At 33.0% G+C, this 8,334-nt stretch overlaps 1 protein-coding gene across 7 annotated transcripts in view; it reads left to right on the top strand.

Moving 5' to 3' along the window:
• The window catches only part of LOC149806550 (putative 3',5'-cyclic phosphodiesterase pde-5), a 256,230-nt gene that overhangs the window by 233,337 nt on the left and 14,559 nt on the right, over nucleotides 1–8,334 (top strand). The gene's annotated exons all lie outside the window — the stretch shown is intronic.

The following is an 8,334-nucleotide window of genomic DNA, read 5'->3' on the forward strand; positions in this document are numbered from 1 at the left end:
TAGCCAGAAATTCATACCATTTTGATAAGAATTTATGACATAACAAGGAAGAACACAAGGGACTGAAACTCTAATGACTGAAAATTCTATTCAGGACTTCTGGATTGATCCATTTTTTCCTGTTAACTGCTAAGTGTTGTAATCATCTCTGATATTCTTCAGCGATAACAAGATTTTTTAATTAGCTGATGTGGTGGATGTCAGATTGGCACCATTTACATCATAAGAAGTCTTCTTTCGGAGGAATGAGAATAGCATGATTGTCAAGATGGCTGCCATAGTGGCCGTGTTGGATATCATATTGATAAATTTTCCATTTAGGAGCAACTATGTAACATGAAAGCACAATGTTGATCTGACCATCTGTCGAGGAGGAAAAGTATTGACAAGATTTTTTAAATGGTCATTGTGGCAGCTATATTAGAAGTCAGATCAGCATCATTTTCATTAGCAGCTGACTGGACATCATACAAAGTCTTTTGGTGAAAACCCCATGCTATGACCTTTCATTCAAGTGAAATAGTGATAACAAATTTTCAAGATGGCCACTGTTGCAGGCATACTGAATGTTTGATTGCCACCATTTACATTTAGGACCAACAAGACAGCATAAGAAATTGTTTAGTATAACCGATTGTTGCTATGACTATGCACTCAGGAAGATTAGTGATATCCATATTTTAAGATAGTCAATATTTTCATTTAGGACCAACTCAGTCTTGGACAACTGTGTGTGTAATGTTTCATAGCAATCCTCCAAGTAGTTTAGGAGTACTGATAACAAACTTGTGCTAACGGATAAATGGATGTCACACAACAGATGATGGACAACAGACCATCCCATAGGCCTTCTGGTCTATGACCATTGGAGCTAAAAACAAAAAAATCCCACAATTTTTAAATGAGGGTATGACTCTTAAAATATAGGAATGTCGTTTTCTTTATATGAGGACACATGTTTGAGAAAAAGAAAATGCAAGAAAAAATACACTGCTTTCCAGTTTATCAAAATTTATGGTGTGTCAAACCTTTGCTGTACATGTGCCAATCCTTCTAATGAAAGTTTGTAAGACAGGGTTCTGCAGAATGCCAAAATCTGCATAAAAGTATGCATACTTTTCATTTTTTGGATGCATGATAATTTCAACAGCTCAGTCCTCAATAAGCATGTTTTTATTTTGTCCTTGAAATTCTCCTTGAATATTAATCATGTGGTGTGTGGATTATCAAGCAAAGATAAAGTGATTTTAATTGGATTAGGGGATTAGGCTGCATAGTTTAGATCTTAGCAAACAAGGAGATTAAGATACTTGTTAATTGTTTTCAATTCCTAATGGTCAAAAGACTAATTACAAATCTGCATGATATGATACCTTTCTTTCACAAACATCACTAAGCACACTTTTATTCCAATTATAAATCCTTACATGATTTTTGAACACTTTCATTTTATCATATATCATATTTAAGAAAAATAGTGCCAAGATTTTTGGACTTTGTTTGTTGGAGGAAGACAAACTCCAGTGTTAATCACCACAAATCTTTGTAAAAGCAGCTGGTCATGTATAAATGTAGTTTAATTTTCAAGTGGTTATTACATGTACTATTTCGATGGCAACTTTACATTTCTACGGTACCAAGCACAAGGCTGCAAATGAGCATGCTTCCCATGAGATAGGCCAACATAAATCAGTAGATGCTCCTACTTTCGATAAAGAATACAGAACACCAAAAGACTGAGTTGTGGAATGATTCATCAAATAGAACATTCCCAATGGCAAAAAAATGAGAAAACAATTGAACAGTATTAGCTTTATGCTCAGGCTGTCATGGCTGTGGAAAAATAAATGCAGTAGTAACCTAAGGAACACAAGGTCCAAAACTTTAGGATTTTGAACCTAAACTTGCTGAGAAATTTCTTAACAATAACAAGAATAAGAGGTGAATGTAGCAGATTGTGTTAAAGATGAAATGTTAAAAAGGAAATGGAATATGATGAAAGGCATTATGGGAAAAGGTTAAGATGTACAACCCTGAACAGACAGAAAGTGACTAAGAGATTTACAAGTATCAGATTTCTATCTAACAAGAAGTTGGCAGTGAGAATTTGGAAAACATATCAATATTTAGCCAGGTTTATGGGATTCAGGATGTCTGTAACAAACCTGGGTAACTGGGTCATATCATTCTAGGTCAGCATCATGATAAATCTGGATAACTGGGTAATTTTCTTTTTAATGGTGTATTACATTTAGTTATGGTATGGTCTGTTGGGGAAGGGGGTTCTTCATTTAGTAATGGTTAGCCAATTATATTCTGTATGCGAGGGAAGTGGATCCCGTGTTATACGATATAGTATATAGAGATAGATATAGGACAAGAATAGATGGAAACAGATGTATAAGATGAGGACTTAAGACACAGATAAAGACAGAGATAGAGAACAGAATTAGGAGATACAAGATATGAGATGGGAACTTAATAGAGAAACTTCATAAAGGGATTTATTAGAGGATGATAGAGATAGGAGAGATAATAATTATTGGAGTGGACAATTATATCAAGAAATGATGTAGCTATACTATAGTGTAGAAATCGGAGAGGTGGACAGAACTTTAGCAGGTGTATTTTTAATTTTAGATATAAACAGTAGTTTGCCAATATGACTTAGCATTTTAAATATTACACCACTGAGGCCTCCCCTCTCTCCAAAGCTAGACAACAAAGACCCAGCTGGTCAGACATGGTAGAGAACCACTTACAAGAATATGGTCAATTGTTTCTTTTTCCAGTGTCTTGGAAAATATAATGACTTGAAATGGAATTAAGCTAATGACATAATTATTAAGAAAGAAGATTGTTTAGCTGTAACTGAATAGCAATCCAATGATTGAGACACTAATACATACTTGATTTTAAGTTTTGTACATGGAAGAAAAACAAAATATCAAAATTGGGACTCTTGGTTTTATGACTTGGATTGCAAATTTTTACATCGTTGTTGTCCATCATTTTCAGTCATGAATTTCATCTGCTATTTTAAATTTCTCAAAAACCTCTGGACCAATTTCAATCAACTTGGCAGAGTCAACTTTGCAGAGGGCATTCTAGAATATCGTCTTCAAATTATATTAATTTCTGATCTTATTTATTTAGATACACCTTACTTTTTGAATGAAATGTGCCCATTTTCCCCACTTTAAAAAAATGTTCAGCCTCACCTTATCCCACTTTAAAGGAAAAAAGTCAGCCCTACTTGATTCCTACTGTATATACTCGCTAATTAGACAAATCAAACTGCGAACAAATCCTGATCGGCCATAGCATAATGAACCTGCAGATCAGGATATATGCTGTTTGTTCTACTGATTACTCCTAATAAACTGCACAGACCCAAATCTGCTGGCACATTATGCGACAGCAGAAATGGGTCTGTGTTTTTCCAGTTGGACTTGATTTATAAGCGATTATACATGGTACTTCATAACAAAATGGTGTTGTAAAGACTGATCATATATATCCATGCATAAAAGCTACACCCAACTGTAGACAACATAAACCTAGATCTGCCATTGCATAAAGCACTGGTAGAGCTGGGTCTTGCTCTTTACATAAAATTGCAAGCAGAATATACAGTGAAAGCCACATAAGCAGATCTAGGTTTATGATTTTAGCATATAAGTGCATTTTGTGCATGATGATATATTGTATATACTCGCTTATCAGATGAGTTGAACTGTAAACGGCACAGACCCAGATCTGTCATTGCATAATGTGCCAGCAGATCAGGATCTATGCTGTTTGTAAGGAGTAATCAGTAGAAGAAACACAGACCCTGATCCACTAATGCATTATGTCATGGCAGATCAGTGTCTATCTTGTTTGTCATTGGATGCATTTACAAGCCAGTATATATAGTATATGGTGCTCTGAAATTGTCTGATAAAGTTGACTTGCCCAATGAAGACTAATACATCTAAAGTATGACTGATAAAGTTGACTTGCCCAATGAAGACTAATACATGTAAAGTATGATTGATAAAGTTGACTTGCCCAATAAAGACTAATACATGTAAAGTATGACTGATAAAGTTGACTTGCCCAATAAAGACTAATACATGTAAAGTATGATTGATAAAGTTGACTTGCCCAATAAAGACTAATACATGTAAAGTATGATTGATAAAGTTGACTTGCCCAATGAAGACTAATATATGTAAAGTATGACTGATAAAGTTGACTTGCCCAATGAAGACTAATACATGTAAAGTATGATTGATAAAGTTGACTTGCCCAATAAAGACTAATACATCTAAAGTATGACTGATAAAGTTGACTTGCCCAATGAAGACTAATATATGTAAAGTATGATTGATAAAGTCGACTTGCCCAATGAAGACTAATATATGTAAAGTATGACTGATAAAGTTGACTTGCCCAATGAAGACTAATACATGTAAAGTATGACTGATAAAGTTGACTTGCCCAATGAAGACTAATATATGTAAAGTATGACTGATAAAGTTGACTTGCCCAATGAAGACTAATACATGTAAAGTATGACTGATAAAGTTGACTTGCCCAATAAAGACTAATACATGTAAAGTATGATTGATAAAGTTGACTTGCCCAATAAAGACTAATACATGTAAAGTATGATTGATAAAGTTGACTTGCCCAATGAAGACTAATATATGTAAAGTATGACTGATAAAGTTGACTTGCCCAATGAAGACTAATATATGTAAAGTATGATTGATAAAGTTGACTTGCCCAATAAAGACTAATACATGTAAAGTATGATTGATAAAGTTGACTTGCCCAATAAAGACTAATACATGTAAAGTATGATTGATAAAGTTGACTTGCCCAATGAAGACTAATATATGTAAAGTATGATTGATAAAGTTGACTTGCCCAATAAAGACTAATACATGTAAAGTATGACTGATAAAGTTGACTTGCCCAATGAAGACTAATATATGTAAAGTATGATTGATAAAGTTGACTTGCCCAATGAAGACTAATATATGTAAAGTATGACTGATAAAGTTGACTTGCCCAATGAAGACTAATATATGTAAAGTATGATTGATAAAGTTGACTTGCCCAATAAAGACTAACACATCTAAAGTATGTCTGATAAAGTTGACTTGCCCAATGAAGACTAATATATGTAAAGTATGACTGATAAAGTTGACTTGCCCAATGAAGACTAATACATCTAAAGTATGTCTGATAAAGTTGACTTGCCCAATGAAGACTAATATATGTAAAGTATGATTGATAAAGTTGACTTGCCCAATAAAGACTAACACATCTAAAGTATGACTGATAAAGTTGACTTACCCAATGAAGACTAATATATGTAAAGTATGACTGATAAAGTTGACTTGCCCAATGAAGACTAATACATCTAAAGTATGTCTGATAAAGTTGACTTGCCCAATGAAGACTAATACATGTAAAGTATGATTGATAAAGTTGACTTGCCCAATGAAGACTAATATATGTAAAGTATGACTGATAAAGTTGACTTGCCCAATAAAGACTAATACATCTAAAGTATGACTGATAAAGTTGACTTGCCCAATGAAGACTAATATATGTAAAGTATGATTGATAAAGTTGACTTGCCCAATGAAGACTAATACATCTAAAGTATGTCTGATAAAGTTGACTTGCCCAATGAAGACTAATACATCTAAAGTATGTCTGATAAAGTTGACTTGCCCAATGAAGACTAATATATGTAAAGTATGCTTGATAAAGTTGACTTGCCCAATGAAGACTAACACATCTAAAGTATGACTGATAAAGTTGACTTACCCAATGAAGACTAATACATGTAAAGTATGATTGATAAAGTTGACTTGCCCAATAAAGACTAATACATGTAAAGTATGATTGATAAAGTTGACTTGCCCAATAAAGACTAATATATGTAAAGTATCACTGATAAAGTTGACTTGCCCAATGAAGACTAATACATGTAAAGTATGATTGATAAAGTTGACTTGCCCAATGAAGACTAATATATGTAAAGTATGACTGATAAAGTTGACTTGCCCAATGAAGACTAATACATCTAAAGTATGTCTGATAAAGTTGACTTGCCCAATGAAGACTAATACATGTAAAGTATGATTGATAAAGTTGACTTGCCCAATGAAGACTAATATATGTAAAGTATGACTGATAAAGTTGACTTGCCCAATAAAGACTAATACATCTAAAGTATGACTGATAAAGTTGACTTGCCCAATGAAGACTAATATATGTAAAGTATGATTGATAAAGTTGACTTGCCCAATGAAGACTAATACATCTAAAGTATGTCTGATAAAGTTGACTTGCCCAATGAAGACTAATACATCTAAAGTATGTCTGATAAAGTTGACTTGCCCAATGAAGACTAATATATGTAAAGTATGATTGATAAAGTTGACTTGCCCAATGAAGACTAACACATCTAAAGTATGACTGATAAAGTTGACTTACCCAATGAAGACTAATACATGTAAAGTATGATTGATAAAGTTGACTTGCCCAATGAAGACTAATACATGTAAAGTATGATTGATAAAGTTGACTTGCCCAATAAAGACTAATACATGTAAAGTATGATTGATAAAGTTGACTTGCCCAATAAAGACTAATATATGTAAAGTATGACTGATAAAGTTGACTTGCCCAATGAAGACTAATACATGTAAAGTATGATTGATAAAGTTGACTTGCCCAATGAAGACTAATATATGTAAAGTATGACTGATAAAGTTGACTTGCCCAATGAAGACTAATACATGTAAAGTATGATTGATAAAGTTGACTTGCCCAATAAAGACTAATACATGTAAAGTATGATTGATAAAGTTGACTTGCCCAATAAAGACTAATACATGTAAAGTATGATTGATAAAGTTGACTTGCCCAGTGAAGACTAATATATGTAAAGTATGACTGATAAAGTTGACTTGCCCAATGAAGACTAATACATGTAAAGTATGACTGATAAAGTTGACTTGCCCAATAAAGACTAATACATGTAAAGTATGATTGATAAAGTTGACTTGCCCAGTGAAGACTAATGTATGTAAAGTATGACTGATAAAGTTGACTTGCCCAATGAAGACTAATACATGTAAAGTATGACTGATAAAGTTGACTTGCCCAATAAAGACTAATACATGTAAAGTATGATTGATAAAGTTGACTTGCCCAATAAAGACTAATACATGTAAAGTATGATTGATAAAGTTGACTTGCCCAGTGAAGACTAATACATGTAAAGTATGATTGATAAAGTTGACTTGCCCAATAAAGACTAATACATGTAAAGTATGATTGATAAAGTTGACTTGCCCAGTGAAGACTAATATATGTAAAGTATGACTGATAAAGTTGACTTGCCCAATGAAGACTAATACATGTAAAGTATGACTGATAAAGTTGACTTGCCCAATGAAGACTAATACATGTAAAGTATGATTGATAAAGTTGACTTGCCCAGTGAAGACTAATATATGTAAAGTATGACTGATAAAGTTGACTTGCCCAATAAAGACTAATACATGTAAAGTATGATTGATAAAGTTGACTTGCCCAGTGAAGACTAATATATGTAAAGTATGACTGATAAAGTTGACTTGCCCAATGAAGACTAATACATGTAAAGTATGATTGATAAAGTTGACTTGCCCAATAAAGACTAATACATGTAAAGTATGATTGATAAAGTTGACTTGCCCAGTGAAGACTAATATATGTAAAGTATGACTGATAAAGTTGACTTGCCCAATGAAGACTAATACATGTAAAGTATGACTGATAAAGTTGACTTGCCCAATAAAGACTAATACATGTAAAGTATGATTGATAAAGTTGACTTGCCCAGTGAAGACTAATGTATGTAAAGTATGACTGATAAAGTTGACTTGCCCAATGAAGACTAATACATGTAAAGTATGACTGATAAAGTTGACTTGCCCAATAAAGACTAATACATGTAAAGTATGATTGATAAAGTTGACTTGCCCAGTGAAGACTAATGTATGTAAAGTATGACTGATAAAGTTGACTTGCCCAATGAAGACTAATACATGTAAAGTATGACTGATAAAGTTGACTTGCCCAATAAAGACTAATACATGTAAAGTATGATTGATAAAGTTGACTTGCCCAATAAAGACTAATACATGTAAAGTATGATTGATAAAGTTGACTTGCCCAGTGAAGACTAATACATGTAAAGTATGATTGATAAAGTTGACTTGCCCAATAAAGACTAATACATGTAAAGTATGATTGATAAAGTTGACTTGCCCAGTGAAG

Source organism: Sinohyriopsis cumingii, chromosome 1 (genome assembly GCF_028554795.1).
Source record: "Sinohyriopsis cumingii isolate HCF-2022 chromosome 1, ASM2855479v2, whole genome shotgun sequence".
NCBI classification, from domain to species: domain Eukaryota; kingdom Metazoa; phylum Mollusca; class Bivalvia; order Unionida; family Unionidae; genus Sinohyriopsis; species Sinohyriopsis cumingii.